This window comes from Triturus cristatus, chromosome 4_1 (genome assembly GCF_964204655.1).
Source record: "Triturus cristatus chromosome 4_1, aTriCri1.1, whole genome shotgun sequence".
Taxonomy (NCBI): Eukaryota; Metazoa; Chordata; class Amphibia; order Caudata; family Salamandridae; genus Triturus; species Triturus cristatus.
Window position 1 is genome coordinate 910,652,280 of NC_140585.1, and position 25,115 is coordinate 910,677,394.

Below are 25,115 nucleotides of genomic sequence, written 5' to 3' on the forward strand. Positions count from 1 at the left end.
TGTTCACGTGCGCGTACACCGGCTCAAATCCGCCAAAAGCCTTGAGCGTGCCCATCTCCTGTCCCACTTCCGAGGCAAGTCAGCAACAATAGATCTTGCTGCGGACAGCAGCGCTTCGCGCTGCGTTCACAGGCGAAAACTAAAAATGAAAATAGCCGTTCTATGTTTCTTTATTCTTGTCACCTTTCGCTGATCATCCCCTCTTTTCTTTTTGATCTTATAAGTCACACACATGCGCACTGTATCTCTTACTTGAGACGTTGCATGCAACACGTCCATACACCATTCTCTGTGTCCATGACTGTCGATCAACAAGCTACATGGGAAGTCCAGCCTCCATACCGGCAGGGCAGACTCGCAGTTGAATCCTTACCGGGCGTCATGCAGCCTTCACATTGCCTCAATTTCTTTTTAATTTTCAGCTTGGCATGTTGCCACTCAACCTGATATCTGCCCGCTTATCCTCCACATTCCTCAATTGAGACCTTGTACGCTTCGCATCCGTCTCTTTGCTTCAGGGAATGTTGCTGTTCTTCATTACGCCTTACGGTAAACCCAGCTTTGTATCGACATGTTTTGCGCGCACACGCGGCTTCACTTGGAATCTTGATGCCCTTCACATTGCCGTTTGCTTAATGTTAGATTGGCATTACCTCTAATTTACTTAATCACTGCCTGATTATCATTCACTTCGAGTCAACTTGATATTCACCTCATCTTAAGTTGCAAGACCCTCCCCTTTTTATACACTGATCTCCCTCATTAAATGGAGAGCTATAATATAATCAATTTTCATTTTTAGAAATCCACTGTGCCAGCATAGATAGGGCTCCTCGCCCTTTCTTGGAACCGAACTACCCAATTGGGTGTTCTTCCATAGGTTCGTCACTCTCCTTATTCTGCAATTAATGTCTAAACTCATCCTGTTTCTAAGAATCACATCACCCTCACTGGCTTGCTTCTTCACAGCCAGTAAGAATATGTTCCTCAGCGTGTTTTACATTTGGTTGACACCTGGTCACATATGTTCATGGATTGACTGAGTGCCCTCATGGCTTAACATAATCATTCAGAACCATCCTACTTTTCCCTTCTTTTTCTTGGTCTATCAACCCTTCTTCTTCTCCTTTCTCCTTCTCTTTTTTCATCTCCCCTACAGGCATTTTCGTCTGACGCTTAATCCATTATGTCCTGATGATGGTCTCCATATTTTATGGAGGGATCGAAACATCGTCGACAAATAGTACCATGAATATCTAAATTATTATGTGAATGTGAGCATTGGTACTGTAGATGATATGTGACATTATTTTCTTATTATTTCTAGGTCACAACAAAATGTCTGAGCCTTGAACTCTTTGCTTTTTGTTGTTGTTCCTCACTTAATCATATGTGTTATATGTTTGAATGCATAAATTTAAATCCACTGGGACTTTTGACATAGACGTTATTGTATTTCTATGTGTTATGTTGTATGCTATCCTACGGTAAGGGACCGACTGATCCTTTGTAATACTTGTATCTATGGTCCCTTATATACCAGTGCGTTGCCTTGTTTGTTACAAACATATCAGCTCAACAAAAGCATCTGCTACAGGATGGAGTAGCCCACTTAGGCAGACTCTAGAAGAGGCAGTGGAGCATTAGGAGCAAGCCTTCTCACAAGGTCACTTCCTGAGTTAACTAAGGTACTGCTTACACCGTACCCGAGAGTAATATCCCCTATTAAGAAATAGCGAGGGTCGGACTGGCCTAGAGGGCAATTGGGCAGTGCCCGATGAGCTGATCTCACAGATTAGTGTGTGGGCCAGTATTTTAGCAGTTTGTGGGCCTATATTATGGCCAGGTGGGTCCGTTTTTACTGGTGATTTCTCTAATATTAAAACAAACATTGCCTCCAGCAAACACAAATACATGCAGTCTCCCATACCTTGCAAAATACTCATTCAGCGTGTCTTTACTAGTCCAAAACTGGACTGATTTGCAAATGTCCACTTTTTTTTAGCTATCTGGTATGCTAATGTGGGTTACATTTATTCCAGTGCCTGGACCTATTTTTTGTAAGCAAATAGCAAAAACGAAACTGGAGGTTACTTGGGCTACTCCTAAAGATAAATAAATGTTGCTGGAGGGGTCTCAAAAAAACAGCTAATAATATAAACTGAGAATACTTTAATACAATGTAACTTTTTATTAAATTGCTTAAAACGTTCCCAACTGTAACCATGAAATGTATTGGTTTTGCCTATTTTGGAAAAAGGCAACATTATAGCCAATTTACTGTTGCATTTTTTTAAATAATGGAGATATATATTCTTGCTGCCTTTTTTAAAGTAGACACAATTCCTTGAACTTGTAAATTAAAGTTACAAAATGGAGAGTTCTGGGCTTATGGTTAGGTGAGCATAGAGTCGTTTGACCAAACCAGAGAAAATGTAAGTGGTTCTGGAGCCTGAAAAGTAAATATAATAGTTTTAAAATAATGGAGTAAGTGCACTAGTTCATTACTAATGGCTGTTGCAGAAAAAGCAGAACATTTAAACAGACCCATGTAATCCTTTCCCTCATAGTGACCAGGGAAGAGGACAGTTATGTTATGTTATGATGTTTATTTGTCTAGCGTACAACTCATACGGGAAGTTATCCTGGCGCTAAAGCAGGATCCGTATGGGTCAAACCTGTGCTGGGGCTCATTCAAGAGCCAGCTAGTCTGCAGCTGTTATGGGGCACTGCAATTGTATTGTTTTGTGCTTTGTAATTGTATTGTTTTGTGCCTTCCTATGGTGTGACTAACTTTCCAGGCCGGATTCCCTTTTTATCACCTTCTGCTCTCCTGGTACCTTCCTTCCCTTACAAGTAACTCTCTTCCCCTCATTTCTCTTTCCAATCTTCCCTTTCCACACGTGGAAGCGACTTGCCATTCTAAGCGCTCCCTTCAACTAATATGGTACTGTGGTCACCTTTTCCATACATTCTTCTACCTTCTTCTATGTCATTGTAGCTCTCCACATCTAGTAGTGACACACATTTTGTAACATTTTGTTGTATCATTTTCCACAAAAGGCATCTTCCTCCTTTTTCATTCCCTCCCCCAGTAGAATGTTATCAGAGTTATACAAATGAGCGTGACCTGAGCTGTGTCCCCTTATGTACCTATGAAGTTCATCAGGCACAACATCAGTGTGGTGTAGTCAGTGTGCAACTCAGTGGCAGCTGGCAGAGAATGGGGGTGGCGAGGCGGGGGGTTTGAAAAAAAAAATACAATTTTTAAACACATTGCTTTTCATGGCCGCCGTCTCTCCTTTGTTGTTGCTTCTCTTCCTGGCGAATTTCAGAAGCAGGAAGCACACAGGCTCCCCTAAGCCAATCACAACGCTGCACAATTATTGGTCTGAGCGCCGTGGTTCGGAGCTCAGAGGGGGACTGGGAGCCTGTTCATGTTCTCCACCCAGGCTGTATCAGCCAGCCTGGTGGCGAACATGCAAAGTGCGTATGACTGTTTGGCCGGTACAAGACGACCGGCCAAACCGTCATGCTCACTTAGAGAGTGCCCACCACTCCTTCCCCTGTGACCCCAGCCCTGCCTCACCCTAACTCAGGACAGCAACTACGAAAAATATCATTATAAAAACAATGTTATTATCATTTTATTTTTCCTTTTTCCTGCTCCGAGAACAGAGGGGCGACGCTCCTCCACCCCTGCCGTAACTCCATCTGGTAGTTGCAGGCGGGGCCCACTGGCACTCATTTTTGGGGACCGTCACTTATTTTTCCTCATCAGACTTTGACCCTGGGCAAGAACGAAAAACGCAGAATAGAAGGAGAAACAGTGACAAAGAAAGAAAACGTATGAAAAAGAACTGCAGGAGTAAGGTAAAGGGGGCAGGGAGCATGTGGTGGTGGGATAAAGAATTAAAAAGCACATGAGTGGAATCAAGCCCACGCAGCCTTGGCATTCACCACACTGACATTCAATAACTGGCCCCAGTACTGGGAGCTAAACTTTCGGCAACAGCACTTTATGTTTAACAAATAAAGCACTGGGTGTGGTCCAACCCGCAACATCCTTACAAGGAGTACATGCAGCTAGCACGAGACAGCAGATGCCCACCAGGGAGTAGCGGGCAGCCGGCAGCCCACCCATTCAGGAGCACGGCATGAGTCATGCCAGCAGCATCCGGAGGGGTGGCGGGCCTGGCGCTGCCCGCCCTGTCCTCTGCCAGCCCCCCCTGTCCGGAAGTCCCTCTGGTTGCAGCCGGTTGGTGGAGTGGCTGGCAGGCCTTCCGCTGCAGCTGGCCCCGTGCCATGGTGCCGCAAGCTGCGGCGATGATGCCATCGGCCCTTCGAGGGCACCGGTGCCGTCCCTCTCATGACATGATCTCACTGAGCCGAGGAAGCTGCGTTCCCTGCCTGTAAACTGGATTAACCCCGCGATGCCAGCGAAATCCGAAGAGACCATCAAATGCACGCCAGCCAGTCCCAGAAGAGAACCTCAAGCAGCTTCCATCAGGACTAAACGCTGCGGTGCCGGTTTTGCTCCTAAAATACTTGGAAAGGACGGACTAAGCTCTTCCTTAAAATAAATTATGCTAGCACACATGTTTTTCAGATTCGGCTAAATCGCGAACAACTGTAACTTCTTGCACAGGGGTGTATTGGGCACCAGAAAAACCAGATCCAACCGTGACTGTGAGGATGTCCACCTATGAAAAATGTGCACACACGAGTCGGCCTTTGCCATGGTAGCGCCCTGGGCGGAAAGAAATGTGGCGCCCTCTCTGCTGGGGACAAAAATGAGGCCGCGGAGAGCCCCTTTGGGTTCAGAGGTCAGCCCCTGGCTGATTGCATCAGAGAGTGACTGTCCTCTGAACACATCTCTGAATTATGCAGAAATTAGCATCTCACCCTGGTACCACGTTTTTTGTTGGGGGGGGGGGGGGTAATAGTGTGTGGCAGCTGGGGATGAGGAGAGGAGAGTGTAAGAAAGCAGGACGAAGCGTGTCAAAGACAAGAGGCGGGTGACAGGGAACTCTGCTGTCTGCGTGACCTTAAGGCAGACAGCTCCGAACGCCCCTCTGAAAACAGGCGGCCTGGCCCCAGCTCGCCGGGCCAAACGCCGGGCCTGCGCACACTTAAATAGAACTCATTCACGTAGTCAGTGCTTGCTCCTAAAAATATATATGCGACAGCACCGAAATATAACATTTAAGACCTAACACCAATTATCGAATCTTAAAACGTAAAGAAAATTGTAAACTAGATAACCACGTTAGTGGGCCAGCATCACTGCTCTGACTGACACGTCTGTGTTGTTAACAGGCAAGTTTACAGGGCGAGGAAGAGCCAAACGGACAACGGTGCAATGCACTTGTCGTTGCCAACACACTCGCCACCTCTCTGAAATGTCTGGTTCACTAGGCGAATAAAGGGGCTCAGGTGTAGCCCTCCCCCGCCCATTTCCACTTAACCCTTTCTCTCTTGGAATTTCTTATCCAAAGGCGGTGAATATAAGGGTCTCTGTGTAAAACCAATTTATTAAAGGCAACAGGCAGCCAGTGGTGCCAGATGGTATGAGTCACTCCGGAACACCCTCAGGTGTTTGCTAAAAGTGTGAGGTTTCGTTTTTTGGCCAACGGCGAGAAAGTCAGTGGGAAGGAAGCGCTTGTTTCGCTTCTGCACGCGCAGCTAGGGAAAGGCCCTGAGGCAGAAGACGACATTATTTTGTGAAGAGTGAGTGGCTGGAAAGGACCGAGGCTGGCGAAACCATACAGTGGGAAACTGTTGACATACGGGGCCTTATACACAAAGGTACACTTCAACTTTTGTTGTTAGTTTACTATTTTTTTTGCTATTCACAAACTGTGTGTGTAGTTTTATGTTTAATATCTTTACGACTGCGGAGAAGTCAGAACATTAAAAGATAGAACAGTGTATCTGCAATGGTAAAATACTTCATGTAAAACTTCACACGTAGTTTGTGAATAGCAAAAAACAATAGTAGCTTACAACCAAAGTGTAAGTTTACCTTTGTAAATAAGGCCCCATATGGTGTAAGAAGTGAGGGGAGATGGTGGGAGGGTGGCGGGTGGTGGTGTGCCAGCGGGGAGGAGAAAACAACTAGACACAATTGCATCAAGTCTCACCCAGGACTACCGAAAAGATGCTGCAGTGTCATACTAATCGCAGATTGTGCGCAGTAATTAAAACATGTTTGCTCTCATATGTAATGAAGCCAGTCATAGCTTTGTTTAAAAGTTCCTACCTATCACTTGAATGCAGGTATTTTCACGAACAAGCAGCGTGTGAGGCTCTAGAGCTCTTCAGAGGGTGTGTGAGTTCAATGCTCATACATTTGACTACTGGCCAGACCAATGCTGCCTTTACATTTTCGGAGGGCAGGGCCGGATTGGGATTGCAATTAGGCCCGGGCAGTCCCAAAAAGTGGCCCACATTCGCAGATCGTGCAATTTGTGAAACATCAGTGGTTAATTCCATTGGGCTCATTTTTAAAGCAATGTTTGGTAACCTAAGCATTTTAAAGCCTATAGAATCGGTAAGATTGCTGAAAACCAGAAGCACTGCATTTTGGCGAGGTGAAATAAAATGCCCCGAAGCCACTATGCCTAATCTGGCTAGGGTTGCCACCTGGCCGTTTTTTTCACCTGCATGAACTGTATTTTAATATCCTGGCCGGTGCAAAAATGAAGAAAATCACCGAAAGTCTGTATTTTTTGTTCTCTGATCAGTATGTATTTGAAACAGTCACACACACACACACCGCGACTAATAGCTAAACTAAACAAAGACAGAAAAGCCATGTTAAAAAATAATATGGATATTTTTATATAAAGAGTTATCTCTAATCGTGCTCTGGCCCTTGCAGACTCTGATAACATGAATGAATTGCAGTTTTTTTCTAATTGCTTTATTATAGTTTTACATAGGGTGAACTCTGTGCTAGGGCATTGGAGAAATTTACATGAGCACTAGTTAAACTACTGAAGAACAAATTCATTTTTACTTCAGTCGTTGGGAGATTAAGAGATTTGCCCATAACCACAGGATGTTGGGCCGACACCGGGACTGAAACTTGGTCTCCCACTGCCAAAGTCAGGAGGTTTGGCTATAACGCCACATCCTCACTAGTTTAATAAAAGCTTAATAAAGGTTGCCTCACAGCAAGGCCTATGCATATACACACACACACCCTCCAAGATGGCTTCTCTTACTTCACTTCCCCCCCCAGCCCCCTATAGAGGGGCGGATCCTCCGCTAAGGCGGAGGAGCGCCGCCCCACTGCTCTCAGAGCAGTGGAAAAGGGAAAAATAAAATGAAAATAACCAGGTTATTATCAATGTATTTTTAGTTTCTGTGGGGCTGGATTAGGGTGGGGCGGGGCTGGTTGCTCAGGGAGGAGGAGTGGACTGTGCACACTAAGCGCACAGGACTGCTTGGCCGGCTATCTCGTCCCGGCCAAACAGTCCTGCGCACTTTCCAAGTTGCCCAGCTCAGCTGCAATACAGCCTGGGTGGGGAACATGCACAGGGTCCCTGTCCCAGTCTGAGTGCCGACCAATCAAAGCGCTGCATTGCAGCATTGTAATTGGATCAGGGGAGCCTGTGTGCTTCCGGACTCTTCAGCAGAGACGGAGAAGAGACGGAGGCGGCGCGGTTTGAGGAGTTAAGTGTTTTGTTTTTTATTTTTTAATATTTTAAGCCCCCCGTACTCCCCACCCGCCCTGTTTCCCTGCCAGCCACTCCTGCCACCATAGCCTCAGGGTGATGGCCTTGCAGTGAAGGGGTCAAGAAAAAAGACACAGCTACTGATGCTCCAGTGGGGGCTGAATTGTAGATGGCCCATAGCCAGAAAAATTACTACCCTCCTTCACCCATCATTGTCTGAATGTGATGGCCTGCCAAGCCATCCCCATGGGACCGAGGTAAAAATAGCCCAACAAATGGAGCAGCGCCAGCCCCCCAGTAAGGTCAATTTTAACACTTACCACCCTCACCCGCCCATCATAGCCTGAAGTGCGATGGCTTGGCAGGGCAGGAATGAAGCAGAGTCCCTTAAAAAACAGGCCCACATGTCACCCATGGGCACTGGCCCATCGCCCAATGTCCGAGTGCCAGCCTTCCCAATCCGACCCTGTCGGAGGGTAATATCACGGGTTATAGCAGGTCCTGTTATATTAATAACTTTAAAAGGGTAAAATCCATGGAACTAAGCGCAATATAAAAAGTAAGGATTTAGTATTGCACTTTCTGGGTTAAGGTGTGACCATGCAAGGGATCAAATCTTTAAATATGAGGTGATAAAATAGCAAATACGGGTGCGAAGGTGCAGAATTACTGCCGGAGTAAGATGGCTTCCTAAATCAGAAACTTTGTGAATTATGAACTTCACTCCTTGAATGTACATAATCCAACAAACTCTGGAAAAGATAGGGAAGATGACTACTGAAGAGCAAGTAATTTTGGCAAGACCTGTATAGCCAGCTAACCTGAGCAGCTCTCTCATAAAGCAGTACATCCTACAACAGTGAACAGGTAATGAAATGGTATCACAGACCTGCCACAGTGCATGAACGAAGAGTGACAGAATACAGTGGCGAAGCAAGAAGGGGCGAGGTAGTACACCAGGGGAAGCAAGAGTTTTGGGGTAGTGCCCCCCCGCTCTTATCTGCGGATGTCGCCAGGGCTGTTTCTACCATTAGGCAAGAATAGGCGGCCGCCTAGGGTGACAAAAGTGGGAGGGCGGTAAAAAACATGAGTTGGCAATCCCCTTAAACGTCCTTTCACCTCGAAAGCGCATTGGGTAGCGCCTTCTACAATTCGACATGATGTCACGTTCAATGCCACGGGTGCTATAAATATGTGACTTCCGATTTCGCTCTCGACCCGATCGGAGCTGGACCTCTGTGCTCGCGCCCTGTGCTGACCCCAAGGTGCCTGCCCGCTTCTAGGAGCATCCGTTCTTCTGAGAGGTAACCTTCCTGCCTCACCGCCCCAGACTCTAAGCATCTACACCTCAGTTAAAATTTCCACAGTCCTGTCCACCCTGCTCCCCTGGACCGGCAGCGCCCTCTTCAACATGTTCACCAGTCAGCAGGGCCAGCGTTTCCATACCGCAAGGTAAGGCTTTAAGGTGCCACCTAAAGGCTCTGGCAATTTACACAAAAAAAACCTGGAAAAGGCCTTTTTATCACTGTATGGGGAGCAGCCAAGCAGGCAAAATGCTGTTTTGCCTGCCATACAAATCCAGCCTGTGCGCCAATCGATCCTGTCAGTCCTCAGACGATCAGTCACTCTTTCTCTATGAACCTCCTGTTGAGCGTTCCGTTTGTAACAGCAACCCAACGCAGGGCTTTAATTACAGACCCCTCTTGTCCCACCAAATAAAGCCCGTCCCCCACCCTTTGGTCTCCGCAGCCTCATCTTTAACTGACTCAATTTTTGCTTCTCCTCTCACAGCCTGGTCACTCTCCATCACTCCCTCTAGTGTTTCCTCCCTACTGCTGACCATCATCACCTCCCCCTTCGACCTCCCCCCTCCACTGGGCTCATCATCCACACCTCTATGACCCTTGGGGCCAGAGGGGCAGCCATGGACTGGTTCTCATCTTACCTTTATATTGAACCCTCGCTCTAATCTGTCACTCATCTCTCTCCACTCTTTCTGCTTCTCGTAAATTCACATGTTCTCACTTTTCACACACCCCTTTAAGACTCCCGGCACTAAATGTCTTGTTGGGTGACTCATGCAGTAGTAGGGCTCCCTACCAAAGACAATTCACCCCTCTGCTCGGAGGGAAGGGGCTGAGAGGGGTCAGCAAATTAATGAGGAGAGGCAATGCAGAGTCTGGTTGAGAGTCGGAGCACAAGCAGAGCCATCCATCAACCTGTCCAGTTTTCAGTGTTTATTTTGTTGTGGATTTCAGTGGTGTTTTATCAGTGTTTTCCAATATTTTGAAATCTATGCTTATCAGTGTTTGTCGAGGTGCCAAACCCCTAAAATAGACAACAACTAAGCAAAAAACATGCTCTTTTCGCAGTGATTGTTATAAAGCTTGTATTTAATTTAAAGGAGAAATAATGCGGGGTATGTAGAGCCTAGACTGTTTTATAGCATAGACAGCCAATGGCTTCCTACATTTTTTGGTAATAATGTTGTTACAATTTTCTAATGCAAGGGGGGAGAGTGAAGGTAGTAAAAGGGAGGGGGCGACATTTTTCAATTCTCGCCTAGGGCGGCAAAGCACCTAGAAACGGCCCTGGATGTCGCTGAGCGACGCATGCAGGATTCGCCAGCCGGCCCTCGCTCCACTCCGCTCTTACCACCGGCATTCTGCTGGGCAGCAAAAGCAGTTACCGCCACGGGCAGCAAACCGTCTGGCTACGACACTGACAAAATATATTAGTGATTTCATCCCTCGCAGCATAAAGAGTAAATAAGCTAATAAATAATCTGGACTACATCTGCCCTGGTTAATGCAGTATGCAAAGGATCTTCAGCCCCACTGGGTTGTGGGACTCATAAACAGGTAAAGCAGATGGGGCGGTCTCTGCATGCCTTCATCTCTCTTCTCTTTCTAAACTTTCTCAGACCGGGTGACGAGAAGACTGGTCCTAAAGCTTCAGTAGAACCTAGTAGGACCACTTTGCAAGCCCCATGGACCAACAGTGTACCAGAGAGCTGCCAAGGATTGCTGGTTCTGGGGTGCAATGGCAGGAAATAGACATAGGCCTTGCAGTAATGGCTGGACAGAAAAATAGCACAAAGGAATAACTGCAAAAGATAGATGGCAATCTGTAGCTGCCATCTTGGGACAGTGTCTGTTTCTATAACAAGTATGATGCCAATAGCCCTGCCAACAAACCCCTCAATTCATGCTTCGTCAAGGCCATCAGTCTACCATGGCTCTCCCCGTATTTTTCCGACACTCACAGGGGGTGAGTGTCAGAAAAATACGGGGAGATCCAAGATAGACTGATGGCCTTGACGAAGCGTGAGTATTTAGCCAAAACCATGCAAAGGGAGGCAGGTGGGATGGCTACTGGCATGGTTAATGAGGCTGGAGGAACAGGGTAGCCCTGTCACTGGCATTACCAATAGAGATGATAAAACGGTTCTGCAACAGCATGAAATACATGAGGTCTTTCTACAACACTACAGAGAGGTGTATGTGAAGGAGCCATGGGTACCAGAGACTGACAGAGGCATATCTATATAGGTCACTCTTGGCTCAGTTAGACATGCAGTCCAGCAGGGAGTTAGGCACACAGATCACAAGAGATTAAAGAGGCAATAAAAAGGTTAGCGTGAGGTAAGACACCAGAAACAGATGGTTTGCAGCCACCTTCTATCAGATGTATGGCAACCAATTAGCCCCGAAATTAGCAACCATGTACACTTTGGAAAGAGGCAGACTCCCTGACTTTACTGGAGAGGCGCTCATAGTGTCCGTTCCAAAACTAAGGGGAGATGCGCTGGACCCTGTGGCCTACAGGCCCCTGTCCATGCTCAAACTGGATTATAAAATTCTTTCTAGGGTGTTGGGTAACCACCTACGTCCACACTTGGCGATGCTGGCACATCGCGACCAGTGTGGGTTTATTTCCCAGCATAGCACCTCCTCCAGTATACAAAGATTATTCAAAGTAATGGAGAAAGAAAATGGTGCAATATTGTGGTACAGTGATTGCACTTTCAATAAAGATGCGCAAGGCTTTCAACACTGTTGTTGGAAAGTGGATTATTGGTAGGGGCAAATGTTGGTCTGCCACTGGCAATAGGGCCACTAACACATGATAGTACTCAGCATAGGTCTTAGAAAATTATTCCTATGCTCAACCCTTGGTAGCTTGGTTGCGAGCAGGCAGGCTTAACTTCAAAGACGGGTATGTAAAGCATTTAAAAACACCAATTCAGTAAATAATTAAGACACATCACATAATAAAAATCCAACACCAATTTATAAAAATAGGAAATATTTTTATCTTTAAAATGACACCACAACGACAAAAATCCAAACTAGGGAACCGGAGATATGAATTTTTAAAGATGTAGCATTATATAGCACCTAGAAACATATAGCACCTTATTGGGATATCTGGTCGCGATAGACCGGCTCAAAGTCAAAGTTTCAGGCCGACCACGATAGAGCCCTGAGCGGCTACCACTCGCGGTAGGTCCCGGTCACAGTTTTTACCTTCGGACTTAGAAACTTTTTTGGAGCTTTCCTTCCCGGGGTCCTTTGAAGTTCTCAGCAAGTCCGGATTCGGTGAGGGTTCGCCGGATCCCCAGGATCCAGGCCAACATGCGGTTGAAGGCAGGCGGCTTGGTTTTTGCGGTTGCTCCCGGTCACCTTTTCTTCATTTGGACTTAGAAACTTTTATGGAGCTTTTTCTCGCGGGGTCCCTCGATGATCTTCACCAGGCTGGATTCGGTGAGGGTTCGCCGGCCTTGGATTTCTTCTACTCCCGGTCAAACTCTGGAAGTTGGACCTACGGAGCTTTTAGCGGGACAAACCTGGATGGCTTGGCCGGCTCACGGTTGAAGGCAGGCGGCTTGGCTGGCCAGGTTGAGTCGGTCCCTCTATGGAGCTTTTTTCAAAGTTGCTCCAAAGTTTTCCAATCTTCTTGAACTTGTAAATGTAAATGTAAATTGATACTTGTATAGCGCACTACTCACCCGCTAGGGTCTCAAGGCGCTTGTACGAATACCGCTGTGGAACCCATCCTGGCTTTTCCCTGTGAGGCGTCCACTCCTGGGCACCCCCAAGGTGGAGGCCAGGCATCCTTAGCGTTGTGGGGGCCGTTGTGGAGATTAAGCAAGCTATTGCCCAGAGTTGCAGAGTGGGACTCCATGATTGGAATGGCACCGAGGCGAGAATTATCAGGTCCGTGGAATTTTTGAGCCCAAGACCCGCCGAGGCGGGGAATTGAACCCTGGTCCCGGGCTAGACCTCTGCATCAGGGTCTGCCGCTCTAATCATTGAGCCACACTTGTTCCTGAAGTTTCTCAAGGGGTCCCAAAGTGTCTCAAACTCCCTCCAAGGGTCTGGAAGCTCCAAGATGGTCCTTGAGGACTTCAGTTCCCACAATCCTCTTGGACAAAACCCTTACAAATCCACTGGTGTTCTCCAGGCTGAGTATCCTTGGTGGTGATGGTCCAGGTGAGCTCTGTGAACCTGTAGCTTGCAGGGATTCCACTCTTTAGTTCTTTTGCAGCAAGGTAATCCACAGGGCTGTAGTTTCAGCTGGTGCAGTCTTCAGAGGACAGGCCTTAGAAATGTGCATTGGAAATTACCCTTGATGAACCCCTAGCCATTCTCCCTCCGACAGAGGCTCCTCAACTAACGCATCTCATTTTGATTGTACAGGCAGAGCCCAACATGGTACCAATCACCTACCTTGCGCCATATATAGCATCACTTTTAGTATATTAGTACTGGGGGGGCTCCAGCGGAAACGGCCAGATCTCCGTGCTACTCTCGATATCTTATTGTATTGCAGGAACTGCCCCATTACCAAATTAAAGGTGGCTGTTGCTTCCTCACGGGTGATAAATTTCCCATCTACATACAGATCTCCCAACAGTCAGCATCCTGCTTCCCTCCAGCACCACACAGACATAGAATCAGCGATACAGGCGAAGGGATGCAGCGTCGACAGGGGCATATCTGGGGCATCCGGGGCATGTTGCACCACCATGGTTATTTGAACCCTGGTAGGACGATGATTCCTAAGTGATGCATCGATACACAGGCTTTAAACCCGCATTTAAGAAGTCTTCTGGTTTTATACTGTTTTTATAGTGCTTTTAGTTCATCAGTGGGTAACTAAACAGCACCCACTGTAAGTGTCTGTGACATTGACACCGCTACGCGTTCACCTACTTGTACGAGCTGGATAGGATAATCAAAGGGGGTTATAAATGTGTTGTGACTGTGTTACTATTGATACAGAAGTAAATTCCATTTTGTATCCCCATTTCTTAGGTCACTTCATGTCACTGCGGGAAATTACTCGTAATGTGAACACCTGGTAGGTAGTATCCACCCCACCACTTGTGTGTAGATAGAATCACGTACTAGGTCCTGAAGAATTGTCACGGATCATACCGACCAGCAGGCATGAAACATGTTGACCATTTAGAGTCGAGCATAGCTTAACTGAACCATCACTTCAGGGAGCTGCCACTCTCTTTGTTTTTAATGAGGTGGATAGCCAACCTTAATAAAAAGTCTTATTTGGACTATCCCACCTATTTTAGTCACACCTTTGTTACATCTACACATTCTATAGTCTAGGGCCCACACACCCACTTCACCATACGGCGAGGAACAAAAGATCTCCGCTAAAGAGCCCCTATATGGGTTCCCGTCGGGTTTTGCAGTGCTGACCCGACGAGGAGCAGGTCCATATTATTAAGCATGACACCTAGCTGGCTGGGTGTGTGAGGACCCTAGTTCAGAAAGAAGGATCCCTTTCCTACCTCTCCCTCCCCCACCTTATTCAAGACTTTGGTCTCTTTGGCACAATAGTAGAGGAACTGCATATCTCCAGGTGATACCACCCATTGTACCACATTTTCCAAAGTTGTTGCCACATGTCGCACAATGTATGGAAGCGATATGGGGACCCCAGTAGCGAGCATCAGGAGATCTGCCAGAGGACGACCACCACTCGGGCCCGCCAGGAGTCATCTCTTCCAGTTTTCATCTTTTTCCAGCCAATGCAGTGCATATTGTAGTTGGGAAGCCATATAATAAAACTCTAAACAAGGAACCTCAAACCCTCCCTTATCCCATGTTCTCTGTAGTGTTGCCAGGCGCACTCTCCTGCGCTTGTTGCCCAACTACCCGTTGCCATCTAGCGTCTGGAAGTAATGCCTGGGAACCATGTAGCGTGAGTGTTGTATTGCGCATAGATATCGGAGTAGGATAATCATTTTTACAATTGCAATCTGGCACATAAGGGATAGAGGTAGGTCTCGCCAAGATCATATGGAGCTGCGTAATCAGTCTATCACTCTATCGAGATTGAGGCCTAGGTAAGAGAAGGCTGTGTTTGCCAGTATGAGTATCTTGTTCCCTCGGCCACCCACAGTAACCCCACCTGCAGTAACTCAGAATTCGATGTCCCCGCCAGTCTGCCTATGAAGATCAGTTTGGTTTTGACTGGATTGATACGGAGATACGAAACATCTCCAAATCTTTGTAGCTCTGTAAGGAGGAGAGGTACCGAACATGGCAGCTGCCGGAGATATACCAGCGTTTCATCAGCATAAATGGTAACAACATGATTGCTTTCCCCCTGCTTAATCCCCCAGGGTCCCATCTGGTCTCACAGGGCAGTTGCCAAAGGTTCCATAGCCACCACGAATAAGAGTGATGAAAGCGGGCGACCCCAATGGGTGCCCCAGCAGAGCCCAAATGGTTTAGAAACCAAGGGCCAGATGTATCAAGCTAAATTGCGATCACAAACACTGAAATTCGCAGAACTTCAGCACTGTCGATCGCAATTTAGCTGTGTGCAATGTAGGGAAGAAAAATCTATTTGCAAAATAAGGAATCTCAAAATTTACGATTCCCTATTTTGCGCAAGCATTTTGAGAATCAAGATTTGCGATTCCCTAAATGCTATTCTAGTAGCCATGACAAATTGCGATATTGCTGTAGGGAATTGCAAATTACCACCAACTTCAAGTTGGTGGTAATTTGCGATTCCCTTGAAAAACGCACTTTTTAGCATTTTTCAAAGTGACATATGGCACATGTGCACACATGCACATTTCAGGGGTGCAACAGGGTGTCCTTTAGAAACCCTTGCACCCTTGAAATTGCATGGGTACTCGCAAACTGTGCACGCAATTCCCATTCATTCCTATGGGCCTCTTGGCACTTAGAAATGAATGGGAAGCCATTCCCTATTTGCGACTCACAATTTGTGAGTCACAAATAAGGAATGGGTAGGCATCACAAAATATTAGCAGATTCCTACATACATTGCATTTTGTGAGTCTATATAGCGAATCGGTAAAATTTGCTATTATAGACTCACAAAATGTAATGTTGATACAACTGGCCCCAAGCTTCCAACTCTTACTCTGGCCATAGGGGCCATGTAGAGCAGTTGGACCCATTTGAGAAACTCACCTCCCACTCCGACTCACTGGAGAACTTGCCTGACATAGGGCCAGTCTACGGAATCGAAGGTCCAGACGCTGCTTACACTAGGAGGGGGAAGTAAGCTAAAATGCTGGCTTAATAAAATGGGCTTGCATATGCTTACGCCTGATCTCTCTACCCTTCAAGACAAGTGGGAAAGAATGCTATACAGGGAATTCTAGGGAAAGGAATGGGCACAGACATTGGAGCATATACACAACATTTCCTGGAACACGCAATATAAATACAGACAATGTAATTACCTCCATATGACATACCTCACCCATCATCCAACATTGAGTTAATATCATGAAATACAGAGACACATTTGGACTTCCCCAGTGTGTGGAACAAGAGACTGTCTTCCTCCACATGGTATGGCGCTGTCTGGTAGTGGCACACTTTTGGGCTAGAGTGGCAGAAGATATGGAATGCACGCTTAATAGGAAGGGTATGCTGAAACCAGAAATTTGTCTGCTTGGTTTGTATCCACACAGGCCAGAAAGAAATGGTATGCAACACATTTTTAGGCCTGGTCCTGGCAGTGGCACATAGCGACATAGCTCTGTATTGGCGATGAGCAGATGACCTGCCGAACTGAGGTGGAAAACAAATGTGAAGAACTGGGTCGTTGCAGAAGGGAAGGCCCTCAACAAGGAGGAACAGAGGGGATTCACAGGGAAACTACAGGCGATCTCTGGCTCGAGGTATTAATGGCATTCACTACTGAAGAGAGTGGAGTGGGACCATAATTATAACAGTGTGCAGAGCGGCAGAGCGAGAGGGGTTGTTGGACCACTACCATACCTGATTGATTGTATCAAACCTACAATACCCAAAACAAGCTGACTAGATTTTTACGCTTAAGGGTGCATATACGGGAGACACAGAGAAGTGGGTGGAAGCAAATGGTTCTATGTTCACGTTTTTCTAGGGGCATAAAATTATCAGAGAGGGAAATCCCTTCTAAAACAGTGCATGTGACTTAATATTCTGATATGTTTTTATGCACCTTGTGTTGACAATGTACAATTGTATTTACAATCCAGCTTTTATGCAACTATTTGTGTATACTAAAGATGAAAATAGTGAATAAAAAATAATTATGCCAATAGTAATTCCGAATTCTTTGCTCCAATGCAGAGAATCTCCTATATCACATGCAGGCTGACCACATTCATCTGGAAGTGGGACATCACTGTGAAACAAATAGGTATTTCAGACAGTGCATAAATGGCTAAGAGTCTCCCAGATGAGACCATTTTGGTCAATTGCAAATGAAATTAAGAATGAAGTCACAAGTTCCAAAATTATATCTATTTCGAACAGTCGAAACCTGTACTCTAATCAGACTAAGAGCAAACAGCAAATGCCTGAACTGAAGAAACTACAATGGAATGATGACTGTGGAAATCACAACCATGTCTGAGAGGACAACAGTGAAGGCCAAAGATGCTATAAACCACAATTAAACACTCTGAAAAGAATTGAATAATCTAAATACTGCAAAGCATTTGGAGGACAGAAACTACCAATAGAAAATGTTGTATCTTGGGATCCCTGAAAAGAAGGAGAAGGAAGGACAAGACTCCATTGGATTCCTGGGATTATGACTAATTAAAATGCTGATGATGTACTTGATCCACACTGGAATCCCACATGGTGAGATGAATACATGAATAGGACCAGCATCAGATACTTGTGCCCAGACATTTTATAAAATGTCCTTCCACATAGACAAGCCCAGCACATTCTCTGTGCTGTGAAGAAGCATTAATCTTTCGAGTAGGAGAAGCACAAAATCTGGGCTGTGAACAGGTGGTCAGCCAATAAAACCTTTGGAGTCTCTTTGCTTCGACTGGACTTCGGAGATGATTCCTCCATGAACAATCCTCAGTAGGCACAGTCCCTCTTTTTTTCTTTTGGGCCAACTCTCATGTGGCTTCCGGCAGAAGGGAGGTAACACAACTCTCCAGTGCAGGCCCCCATTGTCTCCTATCCTGGGAGTCGTTAGCACATCTCCCTAGGAGAGCAGAAAGCTGCCTTGGGTTCAAGCTCCATGTGCAACCATTAAGGGTAAAGGAGATTGAAAGCAACAAAATGGCAACTTTGTAAAAGTTTCACACTGTCACTTGCTACATTCATTTTGACTTGAGAATCAAGCCTGGCTTTCTGTAACAAGTTGTTTGATACCTTGGAGTATCAACTTTGGTCACTTGGTTCAGGAGTTAGCACAGCTGAGGGGGGTCAGCATAGCTTTTAACCCTGTACCCGCCAATGTGGTGAACACGTCTTTCCACAGTAAAAAAACACAATTTTATTTTTTTACTGCCAGAACATGTAAAACACATATTCTGCTCCTGAAATATCCTGCACCCTGCCTTAGGGCTTGGTAGGCTGCCATAGCGCACATATTACAGAGGAAGATTTGGCTTTGCCATTGGTCTAAATTGCAAAGTCGGGATAGCAGTTTAAAACTTCTCTTCCAGCCTGCAATGGCAGACTGGTAGGTTTGTTTTACCATTGTCACACCGAGGTTGGCACAACCAGTACTACAGTCCTCGGGTTGACTCTCTAACTTACATGCCTTGGGTACCCTGGCTATCATATACTAGGGACTTTCAGGTAAGTTAGCCTTTGCCAATTGGGTATAGCCAGGGCCACTTGAGCTTTGTGCTTGTGCGGCTGCAGTAATGTTCACATAATTATCCACCATCTTCTGCATAATCTGCAGAGTTTAACAAAAAAAGTAGTTTCTAGCTTAAACGGTTCAAATGTTACTAACAGTGCAGCAACATGTATTGTGTTTGGGTGTTAAACTGGTACAAATGAGTTGCAACTAATGCCCAGACAGACTTAACAAGTTTAAACATGACAAAATAATGAAGCACTACTATCCCAAAATGTGCTGCATAATTTGCCTTTTCTTGCTGCATGATTTATTCAACACTGCCGCATAATTTGACCCTCCCCTGCCCCATAATTCCAGTGGTCCCGGGTATAGCTAATGTAACATAACCATTTTGGGATCAGGGCAATGGCACTCAATTCTGGTTAGCAAGCCTCAGTGCACTTCAAAGTCGACACACCATCAGTATCAGTCCATAAACCTGCGGGTGACCATAAAAAGGGGCATTTCCTTACAGATTTGTACCTCATGCCGGCCGAGGCACTCAGAAATGGAGCAGCACCTAGGTGGCAGATGGTCACAGAAGCACAAGGAGGTAACTCACAGTTGAGCAATGCAATATGACTGGCTGAAAGTAAAGCTTAGCAGAGGGGTACGAGCAAGAAGACAAGAGCCAGATTTCACTCCTGTGAATCAGCCTAGGAACAGGGTACGATCTGGCCTGGGCCATAGAGACTGCAGAGAATGAAGCCATGCCATTACCCTTGAAAGTTTGAGACAGACTGCAGAATGATTGCTCAAGAGGTACTTGCCTTCGTCTTATTCAAGTGACATTGACGATAAAGATCCTTCCTCCTCTACGTTTGTGTTTTTTACAAACTACCCAGTGGCTGAGAGTAGAATTATGGTGGTTCATAATGCATGGATTCCTCTGATTTAATGAGCATTAAGACAAAATTCTCAAATTTCTGGAAAAACTCCACTCAATTACTGTAGGACTTGCAAGTGTGTTTACAGTCTACAGACCAAACTGAATGGATGTGAAGCAGTTGTTCCAACAGGTGGTGTTGAGCAAAGTGAGGGAAAGACTGGTGGAGAAGTCAACAAGGTTGACGGTTGCCGCTGGTAATAAAGGAGAGTTAAATGTTGCAAAGGATACTTGCAATTGCTGATGTGTGTTGGGTGAAAACAGATTGCACTAAGACCTTGAATTAAAAGCAAAGTAAGGGTGAAGAATCAGCAAATTATTTAGACAGACTTAAGGATGTGTTTAAGAGTCCCTTAGATAGACACCGCTCTACAGGGATGGCTCAAGAAGCTGTAGATGCTGCTTTTGTGCAGGAATTGCTACAGAATGTTAGATGTCAGTTGATGACTATCTACATTGGATGGCAGACTAAGAAACTGGCCAAAACCCTGTATATTATTTCTCTGGGACACAGTAGTGATAAACATGCCTTTTATGCTCAGCACAACTCTCCCAACTAATCGGTTAGGCAGGGACATACTCTGTAAGATAAGCTGTACTGCTCTTGCACTCCTGAAGGTGTGTTCTTAAATATACCTCATCAACAAGAAAATAAAGTGCTTGCACTATTGTGCAAAAGCAAAAATCATGCATGCAATTTGACCAAAACTGTGATGTCTCCTTATTAAACTGAGTTACTTTCACAGGTACCATCCACATTGGGGTCTACAGTGGCCAATGACGTGGCATTCATTTCATTGATGGACCCAGTGAAGGTGAAAGTCTACCCTCAGGAGAAGCTATCCAGAATGCCCCAGTACCATCTAAGACCTGGAAGCGAAGGAAGGGATCCACCCTGCAGTTGCAGATTTGATTAAACAAAGGGTTTTATTACCTATTGTTAGTAGATGTAACACCCTATTCTCCTAATACGCAATACAGAGAAAGCCACTTCAGCAACCCTGACACCATTCTTTCGTGCAGCCCCATAAATGTCAATAGTTAACTTTGGTTGACCTTGGGTCCGCTTTCATCTCCATCCCTATAAATCCAGCGAATCAGGATCTCTTCTCATTCACACTCAAAGGGTATCAGTTTTTGTGGACTCGACTTCCTCAAGGATTTTCAGACTCTCCTTCAATCTTTTCCCAGGCCCTGAAGAAGGATCTACACACCTTGTGTTTTAAGCCTGGGGTTCTTCATTAGATTATTATGTTAATGATCTGATTTTGGAATGTATTACACCATATCATTGCAAGGAGGACTTAGTCTTTCTCCTCACAAAAATGGCTAATAAAGAGCACAAGGCTACAAAAGAGAAATTATAGTTCTGCCTTCCCGAGTACAATACCTTGGTCATAAAATCTCTGCCAGCAAGCACCACCTGTCCTCTAAATGAATTGCATCTATTTATAAGTCAGTCTGTGATGTACTGTCTCCCCGGTAGTCCGGTACATGCATTTCTTGGCATGGCTGGGTATTGCAAATAGTGGATTCTGGGCTATGCCGAAATAGCAAAGTGTTTGCAAGATTATGTCAGAAAAGACACCATGAACCATTGCAGTGGTCTGGCAAAGCTGAAAATGCATTTGTATAAATGAAGCAGCCACTAGCTTCTGCATCTGCCCTAGGACTCCCTGATTATGCCAAGCCTTTTACTTTGTATTGTCATGAACATAATAGATTTGCGCTGGGAATGTTAGTATAGAGCCATGGGAATCGTGAGAGGCCCATAGCTTATTATTTCTCTGTTCTGGTCGTGGCTGAGCTTACGCCATGTTTAAGGTCTGTGGCAGCTGCCACAAATCTTGTGGAAGAATCAGAAAATATTGTGATGAGTTCTCCTTTAACTGTTGCCATGCCTTATTCTATGATAGTGCTCTTCCACACTTCAAAAACCCAGCTCCCCTCTACAGCTCAATTATACCGGTATAAAATGTTTTTGTTGAGTGCTTCTCACATTACCGTCCCTCCGGTCCAGCCATGAACCCTGCCTCTGTAGTGCACACCATTTAGGGTGGGGAACCTCATGACGGTTAACTTTTCACTGCCCTTGTGGACTTAACTGATATGCCTATTTTGGGCTGTATAGTTAACATAGTATAACAGTTGTTTAGATGAAGCAAAAAGAAGTGTAGAGATCATGGAAGATTTTGCTAACTTGAATGCATTAGCCTTAGGGTTAGTGGTAGATCAATTAGAAGTCAATGCTAAGATGTTGGTACAGAATTGGATGGTATTAGATTGCACAGTAGCAGCAAAGCGAGGGTTGTGATACCAAAGGTTCTGAATGTTGCACTCATTTACCCAACCCCTTCTTCAGCATACATGAACAAATATATTACATAAAGGATAACTCCAAAAAACTGCACAAATACCAGAACAGACTAGATTTTAATGTCCGTTGAGTCTGGATGTGGATGGGTGGTATTTTTGGACATTTGGGAATGAAAATATTTGAAATAATCATAGTTTTTAGGTCTCGCCTGGCATGGGCAGTGCATGCGGTGCTCTCGCCATGCGAGGGCTTCTTGGAATCGATACGATTCCAGAAGTCGTGTCGCTGCTCCGCCTGTAATTCGGATTGGTGCGTGTCATTTTGCATCATGGCTGATGCAAAATACAGTGTAATGATTGCACTGGAGGCAATCATTACACTGAGGGTTGCCATTCTGTCCGCTTTAGGCCCAGCCCACCGGGATTGGATCTTTTACTTGCGGAGGGACACGGCCTCCTTCAATTACTCTGTAAGCACTATTTGCTTGAGTCCTCCTTCTGTCTCTTCTCGCCTGCGCGTGTTCCATAGAACTGCTGTAACTGACCACGTCTGCCCTGCTGCCGACTCCAAGCGTGGTGCGTTGGCTGTCTTGTAGTAGGCGAAGAGTTTGTGTTTCTAAGCACCCTGCATGCTTTCTAATGTTGCCTGTTTTTTTTTGTACCTGTAGTCTCTATTGTTGCCTGTTTGTCTACCTGTGCTATCATTGCCTGTTTTTGTACCCTGCTCTCTTTTGTTGCCTGTTTTTGTGCCTGCGCTACCGTAGCTTGTTTTGGGAGGGAGGTGTATTATTTGGCAAGTTCACGGCTCCAAGAGAGTTGGATCCGAGAGGTTCTGTAATGAAACTGTCTTACTTTGCTTTACAGTGGCTGCGGCACCCCGCTTTAGCCTTAAACATGTAAAGCTAAAGCGCGGGTGCCGTGATAGCTTCAAAAGTAAAGCAATCAAAAAAAAATGCACACTTTTTCCTGATTGCTTCACTTCTGCAGCTATCGCGGCACCCACCCTTTGACGTAATCGCCAGTGCCTAATTCTAATACAGCGGCTATCGCGGCACCCGCCCTTTGATGTTTAGCTGTAAATCACGAGAGCCTTATTCTAATACAGCAGCTATCACGGCAACCACCCTTTGATGTTTAGATGTAAAGCAAATGCCTAATTCTAATACAGCGGCCATCGCGGCACCCGTCCTTTGATGTTTAGATGTAAATCGCGAGTGTCTAATTCTAATACAGCGGCTTTCATCTTCCAAAGCCTTTCAGTGTTAACTCTATAGATCTTTCTCTGTCTGCCTACTTTGCGCATTCTCTCACAGTGTTGTCTGTTTTCTATTTTAATTGCATGTCTTCCTCTCCTTGTTGTTCATCTTTTCTGTCCATAGGCTTTCCTCTGCCTCGCCCTTTTCCACTTCTCGTCTTCGGCTCTCTTTCTGATGAGTGGGCGCGCTTTGAGGCTGAGAAAATGCCGTTGGGAGATGGAACGGGCCGAGTTGCAGGTAAGAGTGGGGCAGGTATAGCTTGGGGGAGGGGTGGTTGACCCTAAAGCTCCCCAATAAACTACAATTATGGGTGCGATGGATTGGGAGCAGGATCATCGTTTTCCCCATATGGGGTATGCGTTGGCGGACATTGGCCGACCGCAGAGGCGGGATAGAGCAGCTGGCACCTACCACAGTTATTCGCAGCCAATGTGTTACTTTAGCACGTTGGCATGGAGATTTGGAAGCCCTTGGGTCTTGCTTTACAGAGTCCTTGCGTTGACACCTTAAGGTCGGAAGAGAGAGAATCTTGCCTACATTACTAATTATTTCCTTGTACTGGTGCTTAGCAGCCTACTCACACTACGCCCTTTTCATCCCATATAGCTGCGCCAGTTCTGAAGTTTCCAAAAATAGCTTTCTAAACGTGATTTTTGTTTGTAATTTATTTTAATTAATGCCGAAGAAAAATCTGTTGTTGATTGCTCTCGAACATGTTCGTCTACGACTGGCTTACGTTTATTTAGTGGGGCTTTCTACAACGGCCGGTTTCAATCATATCAGCCGCTCGGTCCAGTACATCTTTTTTCAAGCTCCCTCTAAACGGCGTTTCCAAAACTATTGTTCACAAATTAAATGAAGCGGGTACACAGTGGTCAAACACATGCGATATATCGCTATTGAGCTCATAGTTTGGCCCCAGTGGTGGGTGCCCTCACATGTCAGGCACTGCCCGGTGGCACCCGCATTCCTGTGTGACTTAGTCTGGGTTGGGCACTGAAAGTCTCTCAGCCTCTCTCCATTGTTCCAGGACCTACAAAGAGTGCAGTAGGTTTAGTGGCACCAGGGTGTACCCCCCAACCACCTCGGTTGTGGCTAACCAAGTGGAGATAACAGAGCCCATTGCCTTTCCTTGCACCATGACCTGGCGCCCTTGGTAGTCGCATGTGTCTGGCACACATTATAGACATGAGCACAGGGGCTCACACATTACATACAGGGTCACCAAATACACGTGCACAGGTGCACCTGCATAACATGCAGACAAAACACGCACCCCATACGGAGCTGGGGTGGGGGGAGATTCAGAAGTTCAGGGGGGGGGCAAAAGCTTCCCGGGGGCCTTTCAGACCAAGACCAATGTATTTCCATGAGCCATGGGAGACTCTGGCCAATCATCACATTCTGCAGTGGCATCATTTTGCGTTACGCTACTGACTCAAAGACAACACAACTGACACATTCAACATGTGCACAGTACACAAACAACACTCACAGGGCACATGTTTCACGGACAAGAGTGAAGATTTGAATCCAACTAACTTGCATGAGTCGGATTTTTGTGATTTGTTTTGTGTATAAAAATTATCCAAAAGCCTTAACTAAAACCAGGATTCCACTGCACGCCCTCTCATTGACAGCACGCAGAACAGCACAGCCATGATACACTTCGGAGGGGGTTCTTGTTTGGCACACTCTCAGCACTTTTAAAAGTCGGGGCGTTCATAGTGGAGGGCACAACACCTCGGGCACCTTCAATGTTTAACAAAGGCAGGGCCACTGGAAATCTGGGATTTCGCGGCCACACAGTTT